Here is an 18,113-nt window from a genome sequence, read left to right as displayed (position 1 = left end):
CTCACTTAACACTAAAGCTTTTGTGGAATTGGGAGAGGATTTGATCACTTGGGTGTGTCTAGAATTGAATGCTAGAGCTCTTGTAAGTAGTTGGAAGGTGGAAAACTTGGATGACTTGAATGTGGGGTGGTTGAGGGTATTTATAACCCCAACCACCAAACTAGCCGTTTGGTGGAGGCTGCTGTCGCATGGCGCACCGGACAGTCCGGTGCGCCACTGGACACTGTCCGGTGCGCCAGCCACGTCACCAGGCCGTTGGGTTCCGACCGTTGGAGCTCTGTCTTGTGGGCCCGCCTGGCTGTCCGGTGGTGCACCGGACAAGTCCTATAGACTGTCCGGTGTGCCACCCGCGTGTGCTCTGCTCCTCTGCGCGCGCTGGCGCGCATTTAATGCGTTGCAGTCGACCGTTGGCGCGAAGTAGCCGTTGCTCCGCTGGCTCACCGGACAGTCCGGTGTGCACCGGACATGTCCAGTGAATTATAGCGGAGCGAATTCCCGAAGCTGGCGAGTTCATAGTCGCTCTCCTCTGGGGCACCGGACACTGTCCGATGTGCACCGGACACTGTCCGATGTGCACCGGACATGTACGGTGAATTATAGCGAAGCGCCTCTGAAAATTCCCGAAGGTGCGAAGTTTGGCTTGGAGTCCCCTGGTGCACCGGACACTGTCCGGTGGCACACCGGACAGTCCGGTGCGCTAGACCAGGGCTGCCTTCGGTTATCCCTTGCTCTATTTGTTGAACCCATTTCTTGGTCTTTTTATTGGCTAAGTGTGAACCTTTGGCACCTGTATAACTTATAGACTAGAGCAAACTAGTTAGTCCAATTATTTGTGTTGGCCAATTCAACCACCAAAATCAATTAGGAAAATAGGTGTAATCCTAATTCCCTTTCAAGGGCAATGGTTTGAGGCTCGTGGATGGGTAATGGACCGTTTAGAGCATTGTCCACATATCGAGCCTCCTTCACCATCATGCGCTCGCTCACGAATTTTTCGAGTATCTCCTCGGGCGTCATCTTGGTGTACCTGGGGTTTTCACGAATGAGATTGACAAGATGGGGGTCAATTACCGTAAATGACCTTAGCATTAGTTGAACGACGTCGTGGTCCGTCCATCTTGTGCTTCCATAGCTTCTAATCTTGTTGACCAGGGTCTTGAGCCTGTTGTATGTTTGTGTTGGCTCCTCTCCCCTGATCATCGTGAACCTTCCCAGCTCGCCTTCCACCAACTCCATTTTGGTGATCATGGTGGCATCGTTTCCCTCATGCGATATCTTGAGGGTGTCCCATATTTGCTTGGCGTTGTCCAAGCCGTTCACCTTGTTGTATTCATCTCTGCACAAGGATGCTAGCAAAACAGTGGTAGCTTGTGCATTCTTATGAATTTGTTCATTAATAAACACTGGGTTATCCGTACTATCGAAATGCATTCCATTTTCAACTATCTCCCAAATACTAGGATGGAGAGAAAATAAGTGACTACACATTTTGCGACTCCAAAAAGAGTAGTCTTCTCCATTAAAGTGTGGAGGTTTACCAAGTGGAATTGAAAGCAAATGAGCATTGGAATTGAACGGAATACGTGAATAATCAAATGAATAGTTTTGATTAACCGATTTCTTTTTAGACGAGTCATCATCATCGTCTCTTGGTGAAGAAGAGGAGGCGTCGACAGCTGTCGTAGTAGATGATCTTCTTGATGCGCCTCTTCTTCTTCCCGTCCTTCTTCTTGTGACTCGATCCTGAGTCAGTGGGCTTGTCATCCCTTGGCTCGTTGAAGAGGGACTCCTTCTGTTGGGGACTTGTTCTCAAATGCTAAGAGTTAAGAACAAGGCAACATAAAAAATGTTAAATGTTAAGGTCCTTCGTCCTTCGAAGCATTATCTCCCTTCGGATATAATGAGTTCCGGACGAAGGTTATGAAGGACAAACCTTCATAAGCACAATAAATGATGAAGAGGGATTCATATGCAAGATATGAAAAATAACATAAACACTTTAAACATTATTATCAACTTATTTTTATTTGCGTTACTGTATCAACAATAACAAATTATAAATGTACCTTCGGCTCGAAGGAAAGTAAGGGTACAAGCGTGATGCAAAAGCGAATGCCAAGTCAGCGTGAACAGTACAGGAATACTATTCAACTATTTATAGGCACGGGTTGCAGCCCATGCAAAATTACATCCAGGCCCTTTGCTTTTGACAATAACTCTATAGTAATCTATCTGGGTCTAGATAGTCTTTTCCTCTTTAAGTCGGTTTCCTCTTTTCTGCCATCATGCCGAAGCTCCCTTGCGCACAGCTTTGGCTCTGTTCCATCCTTCGTATTGTTTCCGTGCTTCTTCATACCGTGGGCTCTTGCTCGAAGGTACCTGTTTACACATTATACTCCAAAGACATTGTTAAATCATGTTTTTGAGGACCTTCGGAAGCCGAAGGCCCCCAACACCTTCTCTTTGTCGTTGACCACCATTCCCTTTCCCTTAGGATCCATCTCTTCGGGCGATTAGTCCCTTAGATGAAGAGAACGGCTCCGATACCAATTGAGAGCACCTAGAGGGGGGGGGGGGGTAAATAGGTGATCCTGTAAAAATCAAATACTAATAGCCACAAAACTTAGTTATTAATGTTAGAACGGCTAAGTGGCTTGAAACGATCTCTTGTGTGACAGAACCTCCCAAGTTATTGGGCCCACATGCACCTGTCCTTGTCCTGAAGACCTCAGACGGCCATGCATGTGCACCAGATAACTTAACAGGATCCGTCCGATTGCCCCAAGGACATCGGATAAACCACTTACAACCAGAACCGCGGGATTAAGTAACACAAATCACACACACCAATATTGTTGCAGCGGAAATCTTACTACCAAATTTTACAGGTTACAAAAATTTTACATTAGTTTATCGGAGTGATCACAAAAGTATAAGTTTGAAATATATATGCTAGCTCAAGGGATCATCCTCAATAAGAAGTATAGAAGGGTTACTTAGACTTATAAGAAGGCCGAGCCCACCGGCACTTAACACCATCAGCAGCAGCACAAAACTAGGACCTGAAAAACAACAGGGAATAAAACCCTGAGTATGGAATTACTCAGCAAGTCTTACCCGACTAAGGAAAAGACTCTCAAGGGTATGCTGGATAAATAGGAGTCAAGGAGAGGCTTTAGCAAAAATCAACTTATATTTTTGTAGAAGTAGCTTACTAACGTGAGTCCTTACTTTCAATCTTTTAACGCCATATTAAGTATTAATAGACTCCATTTGCATCTAGTCTAATTTCCATCTCATCAATACAACATCATTTTTATCCATAGTGTTCACATCCTGACTTTAGGTTGCAGGGCAGTGACCAAGTCTTCATAACCGCGAAGGTACGGCGATCCGAATCGATTATACTCAGCTGAGGATCTCCAATCACACGACATATGTAGCACTTAACCCTTGCATATGTCAACCCGCCACCGGGGTTCTTAAGACCGGATCAGGTTCACGCAAACCGAGAGCACAGATACACCACCGTACAGCCTCTTGCCACGGAGGGTACACGCTACTCTCGCCACCGCTCCACGCCCATTTCGTGTTATCTTATTCCGGCCTTAGTCTGCCCGAGGCAAGGCTTACCCATGACGAGGCATGTGACCAGTTAAAGGGTCCTCGATTATCAAGCCTACATACGCGTTAATCCTTAATCAACCTGGGTAGAACATCACCTGTTCCTACCCCAAGTCTCAATTTAAGTATTTCCATCCTTAGGATTGTGTCTGTTCCTTAGGATGAAAGAGCATCACAGGGAACTTTGCAGTAAGATCCCACTATTGCTCCAAATGAAAATATTCTTGCAGGTAGAAGCCATCCTCTCCCGGGTTAAATTGAGGACAACCTCTATCCACAAGATCTAAGCAAGGTTAAGCATTTTTGTAAATCATAATTTTGATACTTCACAGAAGTATCGATAAAGGTATGGATATCAAAGAAAGCAATGCATCAAAGGGTTTCAAGCAATTCCTATAAACTTAATGCACATTTCACTAGACTTAAAGTGTGCGAAAAGTATTTAAAAACACAAGGAAAGGGGTTGCATGCACCGGGGCTTGCCTGAGTAACACTAGGTTAGTGTTGTTAGGTGACGTCCGCTTGACGAGTATTCTTTGACCGAGCACTTGCTTGATTTAACCATCTTCAGGTTGATTCATCAGCTTCAGCTTGCAGATTAGCCCACGCTTGGGGTCGACTTGGTTTTTCTTCCGCATCACGCGATTAATTAACGTACCTGAATGAAATGCATTATGCATATGAATGCATATAAACATGAATATTACAAACCTAAATAGTGCTATGCGATAGCGAATTAAACACCTAGTGGCGAGGCGCTGTATAATTTTATACGGAAACACTAGTTATCAGCGTATGACTAAGCGTAATAATTACGCTTCTCGAACCTATCGCAAACATCACGAACAACAACTATACACATTAAATACAATTAGCCTACACAACTTATCAGTTAATTAATTAAATTATGAACTAATCCCTTGCTTTATAAATTATACTACATCTTTATAAGTGATAAAAATATTCCATCACCCCACAGGCCTACTGATATTCTACCCGGTATACTAATTAACTAATTGATCGGAATAGCGAGATAACTCGCTATAACTAAACCTGGCTCGATAATCGCAAGAACTGCGAAGTCGACGAGAGTTTCGTGACTTACGCAATTTATCGAGCACCTTAATGAGCATCGCACTAGCACATTTATTTATTCATCGATTGAACTATTCTAAATAATTTATCAGCTTACCGTTTCAACAGCTGACTCGAATCCGCGAGATCGGTAGCGATTTTCCGATCCAGGCAATTTGTCGAGCGCTTGGGGAATATCGCGCTGTTGGCTACGTCTTCATCCGACGCTTGGGATTTCTTGACGACACACGAAACGACGACGAGATCGTGTTTGGAGCGAGCTGGTGAGGTGGGGTCGAGCAAGGGATGACAGCTTCGACGACGATATAGGAGGGTGGCATATACAGAGCTGCATACCCGACGCGACGAACTAAGTCGTAAGGTCGGCCGACGAGGGATTTCAAGGAACACGACGGTCAGTCGGCGAGCTAGCAAGTTCGGATAGGGACGACTGACGTGAGGACCATGATAAATATGAAATCGATGACTGACCAAGATACGATTGGTGAGTTGAGCGACTCCGACGATTTGACAGTGGTGACTTGGGCGAGCACACGGAACGATGCCCCGCCTGGCCGAAGTGAAGGAAGCGCGGACCAGAGACAGAGTGGATACCAGGGGCGAGTTCACGGCAACAGACACGCCTGACAACCACAGACATGTCCGGGATAACTTAAAAATACTACGACAGCCAAGAATCGGCTTGGAGACGACGACCGGCACGCACGAGAGGAGTTCGACGCGGAAACTTGACACGTCGTTGTGAGCAGAGAATTTTCGTGCGCGCAATAGAAGAATGCGACACGCGCAGCAGGGACGAGCAGCAGGCGCCGAGCTGCGTGACAAAGAGAAATCCGGGCTGAAGCTCGCGACAACAGGGAGCTGGGGCGAGCAGAAGTCCGGGCGCCATGGGACGAACTTGGCCAAAGCGCGAGGATGCGCTGCCATGGGAGCAGGAAGCGCGCGAAGCTGGGTCTGAGCACCAGGGAGCTGCTCGCGGCAGAACAAAACAGAGGGACGGCGCTGGGAGATCCGAGCGAGCTGGAGAGAGCCGCGGCTTGCGACGGCGAGCAGAGCGTGCGCCAGAGGGAACTCCGAGCAGGATGACTAGCCGGAGGATGGCCGGTCGAGCAAGGAGGGCGCGCGCAGGACGCGAGCTGGAGCGCCGGTAGAGAAGAAGGGCGAGTTGGCGAGCTTGCAGTGGATCCGGCGCCATGGAGAACAGGGACCTCGGCAGGGAGTTCAGCGGTCATGGGATGCGTGCTGGAACGAAGAATAGGGGCGAGCTCCATGGGAAGCCAGGGGCTCGGATGCCTACGGCCGGGGAAGATGCAGCACGGCCAGCGAAGCTCGCGGGGAAACAACGGCCGACTCAAGGAAAAGTCAGGGCGCAGTCCGGTGGGCTGCAGCCATGGTTTGGCGATCTGGGGCTACGGCGAGGGAGGAGCTCGAGCAGAGGGGCCACGACGGCTAGGTGAGGTGAGCTGCTGGAGATGATAAAGCTTCACGGCGAGCAGAGGCACGACCATGGTGAACGGCAGTAGGGAGCACGGCAGAGAGCTCACGGCAGAGAGAGAGCACGGCAGAGAGCTCACGGCAGAGAGAGAGTCGCCATGGAGGGAGATAGCCAAGAGAGCTCCACCGTTGGAGATTGAAGATGACCACGCGGTGAGATAAAGCCGCTGGCCGCCGAGCAGAAAAATCAAGCAACGAGGGCGGCGGCGCAGGATAGGATCGGCTGGGTGAAAAAAATCAGAGGAGATATGAGGCTGATCCCAGGCGCCGGGTTTCAGCAGAATACGGCAACTGAGGATAATATCCGAGAGGAAGCGGTGGATAGTGATAAGATGTGCTCGTGGCATTGATTCAAGGCAGGGAGACGTGGATCGCAGGAGAAGCTGATGGCCAGGCTGGCTGTGCCGTGGGATGAGGCACACAAGAGAAATTTCCAGGAAATTAGAGCACGTACAGGGGATAGGGATGGCTCAGAATCTCTACTACTATTAAGAAGATAGTGTAGGCGTCCACACCTGTGTGTGGTGCACGGTTCTGCCTCCCACTCCCAGCCCGCGACATCCTCGGCTCCGCTGATTCCCACCGCTCCCCGACATCGTGCCCCTTGCTCTCCCCTCCCTCGTCCCTCTCGTCCCTCCTCCCGTCCTTCGATAGCACGCCGCTGCCCGACGCCCCCAGTCTCGCGTTGCCCCCTCCTCCAGCCCCCGCCCGCCGCGTGGCCCCCGTCCTCCCCGCGACGCCGCGTAGCGCAGCTTGTTCGCCCCATCACCCACACCTCGATGTCACGTCGGATTTGTTAGGGTTTAGGGTTTTGCGGTTGACTCCGAATCCCGCCGCCGCTGCTCGTGCAGAGGCCTCGAGCTCCCAGTGCTCCCCTCCTCAACCACACCGGGTAAGTGGTTCCCCTCCGTGCTTCTGGAGGCCGCGTGCTCCTGCTGCTCGCGCTCCTGTGCTCCCACGTCGCGCTCTGCTCCTTCGCCGAACCGAGGAAACCCAATCCCAAGCCCAAGGCCTCCGGCAGCCGCAGGCGCTGCTTGCGGACAGCGACGGCGACGAGGTGCCCACCGCCAAGCCGGGCAAGTCGGCCCCGGCGGGGAAGACCAAAAAGAAGCTGCTTGCCGGCGACGCCACTTCCAAGAACCAGACCAAGGTTGCCAAGGCTAAGGGGGTGTTTGGGAACAAAGTTTTTCTGCAGTTTTGGAAGAATACTGCAGTATTCTCAAATACTGCAGTATTATATACATAATGGTGTTTGGCAAGCTGGGTAAAATCTCTGTTTTCAAAACTGAAGTATTGCAAATACTATAGTTGTTTTAAGGCATTCTAAACTTAGCTCTGGACCTCAGTTTTCAAAACTGCGGTATTATAAACTACGGTATTGTCATAACTAAAGTATAGTATAGTATTTCAAAAACTGTGGTTTTCAAAAACTTTGTTCCCAAACAGGGCCTAAGAAGCAAGAGTCGGCTGCCACAGCGAGAGGGGCTGCCAAGAAGCCCGCTGGCAAAGCGGCTGCCCCTTTCGCCGTGTACTTTGTGCCATCCCGTGAACCCATTCCCGCGCTCCCCTTCGCTACTCCAGCAGCCCAGCAGGTCCCCCTTCTTCTCCCCAATCTCTTCGCGTCCCGCATCCAGTAGCGTTGGTCGCGCAAAACAACTGAGAAGAGCTGCTGCGCCAGCAGGAAAGGGAGAACATGGTGGGGAAGAAGAGGGGTATTATCTCCCCGCTGGACCATCTCGCTGGGCTGCTGGAGGTGCGCGTGGTGAGGGGAGTGGACCTCGCCATCTGCGACCTCCGATCCAGCGACCCCTACGTCGTCCTTCGCATCGGCAAGGCGCTGGTCCGCTTCTCCTCCCCTCCCTTTTGGTTTGCTTTGCTGCTGGTAGGTTTTATCGGCAAGAGTTCCGGCGAATTCCGTTCGAATCGATCCCCGGTCTACAACACAAATGACGACTAATATGCTATATAGCTGTTTGGATTTTTTTTAAAATTTTATTTTCCCTGTTCAGAGTTGCCTGCCCTATTGAGTTGTCTGTCTCTTCTCACACTTGCGTGCGCCGGCTAACCGTGATTGTTTTTCCAATGTTTCACAGAAAGTGAAGACGCGAGTGGTCAAGAAGAGCATCAATCCGGAATGGAACGAAGACCTCACCCTCTCCCGTGGATGTGCGTCCTTGGTTCCATTGAAATTCTTTTCAGCAGACATTGTCCCATATGGTATGGCTATGGAGGACAGCTTAAATTCCTGGAGATATTTGCTTAGATTAACAAAACAATTTATCCACTCACATCAATCCCACTCCTCCTGTACTGCATATTGCTAGCAATTCTAGATTATTTGTGGTATTTCTGCACATTTATTTGCTGTCTTCCAGGGTATCCTAAATATGCTTACTGGTATCGACACAAGCTTCACTGTCACCTCTAAGGCCACTGATGAAGAAGGTGATTTTGCTGTTTGATTTCATTTATTAAGAACTGGTGATCCATTAACACTAAAAATTAGCTAGCCAATGGTTGCTGATTTTTAACTAGCTAATTTTTAGCTACCTAATATTTAGCTACCTAATATACAATGGAGCACTTTCAGGAAGTATTTAGGGGATCGTCGCAGCAGCGTGAGCTGGAACTACAAGTAACAACTCTTAAACAACAGCTCCAAGAAGCTGAGATCCATTATAAGCAAGACATGATTCTTCTCCCAAGTTTTCATTTTGCGCTCTATGCTAATTCACATGTTTGACACTGCTGATTTTTGTTTATGTTACTTGAAAGTTTAAAGATCTCTTGTGTCATATAATTTATGCTATAGACATGAATCAACTAGACAATGTAAAACATTAAAGGCACTATAAAACATAATGAGCACTATGTATCAGGTTTTGATCCAGAGTAGAAATTGATCACTATGCAACTTCAAAATATAAGCTTAAATCCAATGAGATACATGAGTTCAGAGGAATTTTCATGTAGTTTGGCAGATAATAAGGTCTCACAAATGCATTATATTTATGTTTGGCCCAATGAAGCAGCCCATTGAACTGCTCTGTTTACCTTTATTATGAGCCTGGTATATATTTCTCGAAGACCTCTTGTACTTTTCTTTGCTTATATGACTCTTCAGTCATACCAGAGCCTGATATATTTTTCAAGAACATTTTCCAAATCATTACCTCCTTATGAAGTTTCTTCAAGATAAAAGGTTTTGGGAAGAGCATCCATGGAACAGCGATCAAAGCCAGAAGTAACAACAATATCTGAAAGAAAAAAAAACAAATAAATTAGCACACCAAGGATGCTGGAAATACAGAGTATTACTTTTCTTTTTTCAGAAGGATCCACTTAATTGAACCTGAAGTTCCTTTTGGCCCCAGAACAGTTGATTTTCTCCAAGATCTCCAGCAGGATCAAGGAACATATATATCATCACATGATAAAGATCAGCTTGAGAGCCCGTGCACCACTTGATAAGAATCAGGAGTGCTAAGTAACCAAAAAGGCTATTGAGGAAAATCATCTGTGGTATGAATTGATACCTGAAGAATGTGCACAGTTAAAGCACTGCAATTTCTCTCTATTTTGGCTGTATCGGAAGAGAAGATACAAGGAATATACAACACCTTATGTCAAGAGCATTTCCATGATATCGTGCATCAAAATAACTCAATACAATCCCCAGGTTCATCTGGGCAACACCCATTAGTATAGACATCTTCATCTTTAATGAATTTAGAAAGGGTAGCTCAGACCGACTTCCACGCCAGCTTGGGTCCACCCCAAAAGGATAGGGTTCATGGACTTTGATGAGACCAAAAGTATGTGCATCGCTGAAGCAAAAGGTTAGCTGTTAAATCTTGGCGGAGAAACATGCATGGCTATCTGAAATTAAAGTGATTACACGCAAAAAGTGCTTCCTTGACGTACTGCTGCTAACTTGCTATATGTTAATAGAGAAGGTCAAAAATTACATTAACTACCAGCCATTCAGAAAAGGAACAAACAAAAAGATAAAGGTCTATAGACCATAAACAAAAATGGCTACAACCAAGCAAAAAGTATGGCTCACTAGACCACATACTTCACTATAATCTATAGACAATGCACTAAGAAATTCACTGTCAAGTTGAATAGTGGTGAGTGCACATAATTTTAAGTCGATACTCGATACTTAAGACTTTTGTATGATCAATGAACGACAGGGCATGTTTCTTTGATAGTAGTACAAAAGATAAAGGTATAAGCTTTCTGTAATTTGACAAAGTTATTACATAGACTGTATACCGGGCTTGTTTGGATACAGGGGCTCATTGTTTTCAGATCGGCTGACTAATCGCGATTAGTCGGGCTGATTGTTTCTCTGTGCTCGATTAGGGTGTTGGACTCGATTAGTGTAACTGATCGTCCATATCATCCGATTTCTCGAAGACCTCTTGTACTTTTCTTTGCTTATATGACTCTTCAGTCATCATACTTGAGAGCTTATTGTGTTCTGAAAATGAAAAGTGATGTGACTAGGATATATCCAAATGTCACTCTCTCCCTTACCAGAGATTTAGGACTCTGGTAATTATTTTATGAAACCATACGCAATATGCCTTACTGCCATGATGACTTTCTTTATCCCTTTGGGTTTCTCTCTGAAATTATGTCCTGGTTGTGAAACAAGAAAATGCAGACATACCGTTTCTTGTTACTACTAACACCAGCTGGTATGTTCTTTCAAAAAAAAGTGGTACATAGTTTTACTTTGAAAAGTGAGCTGCACAATCATTATTGTAAATAGGACATATAGAAGAGAACGAAAAACAGCTCTGAAATTCACCATGCCACGCCACACTTCGCGCGCCGCAGTTGTGGCGGCCGAATCGGCCGCGACACCTTAGGCGGGGTGTGGTGCTGGACGTCAGCGTCCAAACAGGCCCTCAGTCAGTCATTGATGTGCACCATTTTGATGGCATAAGTGATTTGTTTATGTCTTGCATCATAGTACTATAAATCTGATTCTTAGAATTCAGTCATATATCAGTCATCATGGCCTCATATGTTCTCAACGGAAGCCATTTAGGAGCAACAGTAAGAACCATTGCAATTGGTTCATTATGTAGTACTTGAAATCCACGATTTCTATTATGAAAAAATACAGCCAAATTTGAGGGATAGTTACACATCGAGGCTTTTTGAACGCTACTCTTCTGGCTTCCTCCTGGTATGCCCCTATCCACTTCCTCCATTCCGCCTTTCAGAGGAAAGCATTTGCCTTTTGGCCCTTTGATTATTGTGTGGTTTCAAATTAATTTATTCATTCATAGCTTCCTAGGTCGAAGGTAAATAGAAAGTCGTTGGTTTTTGTTAAACCTGGATTGTTATGGCTATCGATGTTACTTGGACCTCTGGTACTAGGCTCCTCATATTCCGCTCACTAGATTTCTGATGTTGATTCAATTTCCTTCCATTCAATAAAATCCATGTGTGTGATTGTTGTCCTATGTTAATTTGAGGCCAAGGAAGTGAATGGGTGAAAATGATTTTGTCTATTATCACATGATTTGGTTTTTTACAGCATACTCTTATAGCCCACCTGTAATTCATCAGCATGGATTGATTATGTGCCTCTCTATTTTGTTGTATCAGTTATGAAGTTTAAATAAACATTGAATCCATGTTCTTGCACACTTTTTGTAATGTTCAACCAAAAAATCTGCTTCAAATATGTTCAGCAAGACAGAAGTTAATAGGTTACATTCAGCTTTTTCAGTTGGTAATGTTCACAACAACAAAAAGGATGTATTCAGTTTTTTCAGTCCTTTTCTGTTCAGTTCTTAACCACTTGTAGTTGCCTATTTGGTAATGTTTAAGTTCCCATGACCGATCTGGCAGTGCAGTTAAATTTATGGGTTCTTTTAGAGCCATGGATTAGATTAATGTACGTTGTCCACAAACTCTTAACACCGACAAACTATCCTTCAAGAGGCGCTAGGCAAGGAGGTGAGTAATACCTATTACCTCGTGCTCCATCCAAATCCCAAAAGTGTAACTCCTCTACAGCTAGCACCAACACATGATTGTTTTGTGCAAATGTTTAGGTGTGTTAAATGATTATGAGCAATAGTCTGATTTGATGGTTGAGTTATTTTCAGATATTAAGATAGTTTACCTTTTAACGTTATCAACACATTGATATGCTACATGATCTCTGTCCGTGCAATCTTTTGATATGTTACAGAATGCACTATTCCTAATTGCTTAGTTGAAGCATCCTGCAGATCAAGGTAGAGGATATGGATGCGTATGCCCCTAAAGATCTTTTGGTTGTCACTACAGGTTCACAAGTAAGACATACATGCTATAGGCCTCAATTTTTCAATTGTTCTCAGCAGCCACCTTAAAACTCTTGCATCTCTCTATTCAACTTTGCCAGGGAGAGCCACGTGCAGCTTTGAATCTTGCATCTTATGGGGGAAGTCACACTCTTAAACTATCAAAAGAGGATGTCCTTCTTTATTCAGCTAAGGTATTTCTATTTATCTTTCACTTTATTTTCCTGATAGCTTTCACAATATTTGAGATTAGACACATGGGAGTTGTTATACATGTTAGCTATCTAGGCCTGTTTTATATTGGTTATGTATTCACATAAGTGGGTGCTCTTAATGCTGGCGGGTGGCAGCTGTATCGAACAGGATTTGCTTATATTATGAAGGAAATTATTTTCATATTTGAAGGCTTGTACAAATTATTATTCGCTTTTAGTCAAGATAATGCCTAAAAAATTATTATTCTTTTGGAAGTTAGCATTTCAATTTATTGTCCTGCATATATTTTCTTTTCAGGTTATTCCTGGAAATGAGACACGGGTAATGAAGATGATGAATCGTCTCACTGATCTTGGCCCAAAAATTATCATGGGTAAAGATTCTGGCCTGCATACCTCTGGGCATGCCTACCGAGAGGAGCTGGTAAATTTTCGTTCTACTTGTTTTATGGTGTTGTGCTGTTGCCTTAAGATGACAAGAGGCCTTTGATTTATTATTTGCAGGAGGAAGTTCTTCGGATTGTTAAACCACAACATTTCTTGCCTGTTCATGGAGAACTCCTATTTCTCAAAGAACATGAATCACTTGGAAGATCAACTGGCATACGGCACACAACTGTAAGTAATCTCAGTAACTTGGTGCTCTGGATTTGTATGCCAACGGAGAGAATATGTGCATGTTTCTTAGTCTGCAGTGGGTATTGAATTTCAACAAGCGGTAAGAAATGTAGGACTATAGTAGCAGTGTAGTATTCACAAAGAACCTTGTTTGATCTGTTTTTTTAAATCCAAGTATTATTTGCATTGCCATAATACAGCAAAGCTCATATTTGTTAGCATTGGTAGGGTTCTTAGATTGCTTCTACAATTGCAGGTAATAAAAAATGGAGAAATGCTTGGTGTATCGCATCTAAGAAACAGAAGAGTTTTGTCCAATGGGTTTGTTTCATTAGGGAAGGAGGATCTTTAGGTGAACCATTTATTTTACACGTCGTTTTTTTATGTCTTTTGCAGTTATGATATCTAACATGATATATGATATTACAGCTCATGTATAGTGATGGTGATAAGGCTTTTGGTACATCCACTGATCTCTGCATTGACGAGAGACTAAGAATCGCATCTGATGGCATTATTTTTGTCAAGTAGCTTCTTGTACAGTTTTGGAGTATTTTCTAGGTTTATCTTCAGCAAAAATTTCTCCTCGCATGTGAAATGATAGTGATTTATGTCGAACCTTGTGATAGTCAAAATGGTAAACCATATATAGTATTGTTCGGTGCACCTAAACATTTTACATGTTACTCCTTTGCAGCATGGAGATCTTCCGACCTCAGAAGGAACATGGTTTAGCGCAGACTGGTTTGAAAGGAAAATTTAAGATTACTACAAGATGTCTATGGCTTGATAATGGAAGATTGTTGGACGCACTCTACAAAGCAGCTCATGCTGCATTGTTAAGTTGTCCTATGAATTGTCCACTTAGTCACATGGAGAGGATGGTAGCTGAAATCTTGAGGAAAATGGTACGGAAGTATAGTGAGAAGAGGCCTGATGTCATTGCGGTTGCTATGGAGAACACCACAGCAAGTTTCTCAGAACACCTCGATGCTAAATCATCTGGAAATTTTGAACCTTCCTCAGCTACTAGCCATCTGAGCAGGAGTCCAGCTATGAGTCTTGAAGGCAGTTATAAAACACACCCAGACAACCCAGAGGTGGATGCTGAAGGTACTCGTAACTGATTGTCTTATGAATCACTCTAATTCTATAGTATCTTCGAATAAGGTGTTGCATAGCATGTCTTGAAACTTTAGAGTGGTCTGCAGGGCAGGTATAGTCCTACACTCAAACGGGCATCAACCGTCTCATGCTGTATTGGCTTTTTAGTTTTTCATTAAATTCATATGGATGTGCATTGTCGCATGCCTTTCATCGTCTGATACTGTGTTGACCCTGTCACTACTTTCGTTACACAGAAGCCCTTCCTGAGGCCACGAGAACAGCACTGGATGATGCAACCACACTGTTATGCATCTATCATGCATAATGGATAATATCCGATGTTATGTTTCTTTCACCAGTGGAAATTTGCTCATGTTACATTCAGTAAGCCGGAATACCTCCAAGATTTAGATATTGTAATGAACAGATTCCATGTGAGATACGTTTTCCTTTTGGCAAAAGAATCCTTTCGCAAGAACATTCATTGTAACATTGAAGTATTGTATAAGCTTTTCCTGGTATTGTTTTAGAAACAGAGACCTGTTTATGGAGGTTGGGAACAACACCTTGGATTGGAGCATACAACCACTACCCCAAAAAGGTCCTACTTAGGCAACAACCAGGTATCATGCTTAAGAATGCTCACATTAAAAGACTTTACTGTTGCATAAAAGTTGAACATATTCTGATTATGATACTAGAGCAATTACAGAACCACCATTCTTTTGAGAAGCCTATGAAGATTTACAACTAAAGCTGGGAATACTTTTTACAAGTGATGAATGGTGAGTAACCTCCTTGTTAATTGAAAATGGATGGTTAGTATTAGGATCATCTTTTTTTAATGTCCTGAAGTATGTCTGAACTAAAGCTGGGAATGCTTTCAAACTGCACATGAACAGGATATGAAGGCAGCCTTGTTCCAAAAGCAGTCTTTTGGTGATGTACATAGAGCTTTTGCATAGAGTAGTTTATGTGGCAGTTATCTCAAGAATTTTCATCTGGTGGATGTACAGGGTTCGTATAGCAACATTTCCTTGTAGAAAGTTGAAGTTGTATATCGAGGGTGGATTTACCTGTGTTTATCTTTTCGACCCTAAGCCTCTGGGAAGCTGTGAACCATAGCCTCATGAAATATGCCTGTTGTTGATTCAGTGTTTGTGTTTTTCTTGTTTGTCATTATTTTGTACTCGCTTTTAATATAACACACATTTTGTATATAAGTTACTGTGGTATTATATGTTCTCGTTGCAACGCACGGGCACTCACCTAGTAAGGAATAGAAGAATGCAATGCGTGGGGATAGAAATTCAGATTTTTCATCCTTTTCTAACAAATAGGACACAAAAATATCTCAGGCCCAGAATGAGTGTTCGGGTTTAACACTATATAAATGGATTGGATTAACATGTTAGCTGGGTACACATGTTAAGTTTTTTTACAGTTACAAACAACGAAATAGATTAATTAACTATGAATACTCGGTTTCTGCTCTAATCATCTCGGCCCGATTTAATTTTGCGTTAATACTTTTGTTGTCGAGTTCAAATTAATTTGCCTAGGACAAAATCATAAGAGTACGTCGAGCTTCCGAATTCGTATTCGCGCGAGCGATGTGTTTTTATTTAATCACCGGACACACCGATTTTCGGAATGACGATGTTCCGAACATCACAAAAATTTCGTAAGAGCCCGGATAGATAAAATAAAAATGATGTCGCACTCGCGATAGATGAAACAGATGCGATATTAAAATCACGATAAACGAAGATGTTTAAAATTTAACATCTGTTTTATCCACTGATTACGTGCTTAATTCCATACTCGTTGTCGAGCAGAATATAAACACCTGGGGTGTTACATCTTGTGAACACAGACAATCAAAGAGAAAGTACACAAGAGACACGTGATTTTTATCCCGTGGTTCGGGCAAGTATCACTTGCCTACTTCCACGTTGTGGCGTCCTAATGGACGAGGGTTGCACTCAACCCCTTTCAAGTGATCCGATGATCAACTTGAATACCACGATTTTTCCTTTCTTAGTCTTCTACCATTTGCGAGGAATCTCCACAACTTGGAGCCTCTCGCCCTTACAATGATGATCGCAAAAGAAGCACAGAAGTAAGGGAGGGGAGAGTGAAAGTCGCCTAGAGGGGGGGTGAATAGGGCGAATCTGAAATTTATAAACTTAAGCACAACTACAAGCTGGGTTAGTGTTAGAAATATAAACGAGTCTGAGAGAGAGGGCACAAAACAAATCGTGAGCAAATAAAGAGCGAGACACGATGATTTGTTTTACCGAGGTTCGGTTCTTGCAAACTAAAAGGGAATTAGGCTTACACCTAGTTCCTAAATAATTTTGGTGGTTGAATTGCCCAACACAAATAATTGGACTAACTAGTTTGCTCTAGTGTATAAGTTATACAGGCGCCAAAGGTTCACAACAAGCCAATTAAAAAGACCAATGTTGGGTTCAAAATAGAGAGCTAAAGGCATCCCGAAAGGCTCCCTGGACTGGCGCACCGGACTGTCCGGTGTGCCACCGGACAGTGTCTGGTGCACCAGGAGACTTCGCGCTGAACTCCTCAGCCTCGGAAATTTTCAGAGACGGCACGCTACAATTCACCGGACTGTCCGGTGTACACCGGACAGTGTCCGGTGCTCCAAGAGGACGCGGCTCTGGAACTTGGCAGCCTCGGGAATTCGCAACGGCTGCTCCGCTATAATTCACCGGACATGTCCGGTGTACACCGGACTGTCCCGGTGTAACTGCGGGGCAACGGCTACTTCGGCGCCAACGGCTACCTGCAAGTGCATTAAATGCGCGCCAGCGGGCGCAGAAGTCAGGCACGCCCATGCTGGCGCACCGGACACTCTACAGTATATGTCCGGTGCGCCTCGGACATCTAGGCGGGCCCAGAAGTCAGAGCTCCAACGGTCGAAACCCAACGGCTTTGGTGACGTGGCTGGCGTCCGGTGTGCACCGGACTGTCCGGTGCACCATACGACAGACAGTCCCACCAAACGACTAGTTTGGTGGTTGAGGCTATAAATAACCCCAACCACCCACCATTCATAGCATCCAAGTTTTCACACTTCCAACCACTTACAAGAGCTAGGCATTCAATTCTAGACACACTCAAGAGATCAAATCCTCTCCCAACTCCACAAAAGCATTAGTGACTAGTGAGAGAGATTTGTCGTGTTCTTTTGAGCTCTTGTGCTTGGATCGCTTGCTTTCCTTCTTTGATTCTTCATTGTGATCAACTCACTTGTAATTGAGGCAAGAGACACCAATCTTGTGGTGGTCCTTGTAGGAACTTTGTGTTCCAAGGCAATTGAAAAGAGAAAGCTCACTCGGTCCGAGGGACCGTTTGAGAGAGGGAAAGGGTTGAAAGAGACCCGGTCTTTGTGACCACCTCAACGGGGAGTAGGTTTGCGAGAACCGAACCTCGGTAAAACAAATCCACGTGTCTCACTCCTTATTCGCTTGCGATTTGTTTTGCACCCTCTCTCGTGGACTTGATTATATTTCTAACGCTAACCCGGCTTGTAGTTGTGATTATTTTTAAGAATTTCAGTATCGCCCTATTCACCCCCCCTCTAGGCGACTATCAATTGGTATCAGAACCCGGTGCTTCA

General features: G+C 44.5%; 5 pseudogenes across 3 annotated transcripts; 3 read left to right on the top strand and 2 right to left on the bottom strand.

The window, feature by feature from the left end:
- Positions 1-4,057: 4,057 nt before the first annotated feature.
- On the bottom strand, positions 4,058-6,815 carry LOC103641903 (uncharacterized; annotated as a pseudogene).
- LOC103642854 (uncharacterized) lies at positions 6,203-7,714 on the top strand (annotated as a pseudogene).
- Positions 7,758-9,248, top strand: LOC103641901 (C2 domain pseudogene; annotated as a pseudogene). Its single transcript, NR_164102.1, has 5 exons — positions 7,758-7,805; positions 7,895-8,053; positions 8,307-8,430; positions 8,589-8,658; positions 8,804-9,248. The product of NR_164102.1 is annotated as a C2 domain pseudogene (transcript).
- Positions 9,249-9,376: 128 nt separating this feature from the next.
- Positions 9,377-9,924, bottom strand: LOC103641902 (V-type proton ATPase subunit pseudogene; annotated as a pseudogene). Its single transcript, NR_164101.1, has 3 exons — positions 9,834-9,924; positions 9,566-9,749; positions 9,377-9,470 (listed from the first exon to the last, which is right to left on the bottom strand). The product of NR_164101.1 is annotated as a V-type proton ATPase subunit pseudogene (transcript).
- A 2,080-nt stretch (positions 9,925-12,004) lies between these two features.
- On the top strand, positions 12,005-15,623 carry LOC100381814 (ribonuclease J pseudogene; annotated as a pseudogene). Its single transcript, NR_159425.1, has 10 exons — positions 12,005-12,542; positions 12,632-12,724; positions 13,044-13,169; positions 13,250-13,363; positions 13,620-13,715; positions 14,061-14,476; positions 14,725-14,904; positions 15,001-15,093; positions 15,183-15,255; positions 15,373-15,623. The product of NR_159425.1 is annotated as a ribonuclease J pseudogene (transcript).
- Positions 15,624-18,113: the final 2,490 nt, after the last annotated feature.

Source organism: Zea mays, chromosome 10 (genome assembly GCF_902167145.1).
Source record: "Zea mays cultivar B73 chromosome 10, Zm-B73-REFERENCE-NAM-5.0, whole genome shotgun sequence".
Classification (NCBI taxonomy): Eukaryota; Viridiplantae; Streptophyta; class Magnoliopsida; order Poales; family Poaceae; genus Zea; species Zea mays.
This window is presented reverse-complemented; position numbering and strand designations above follow the sequence as displayed.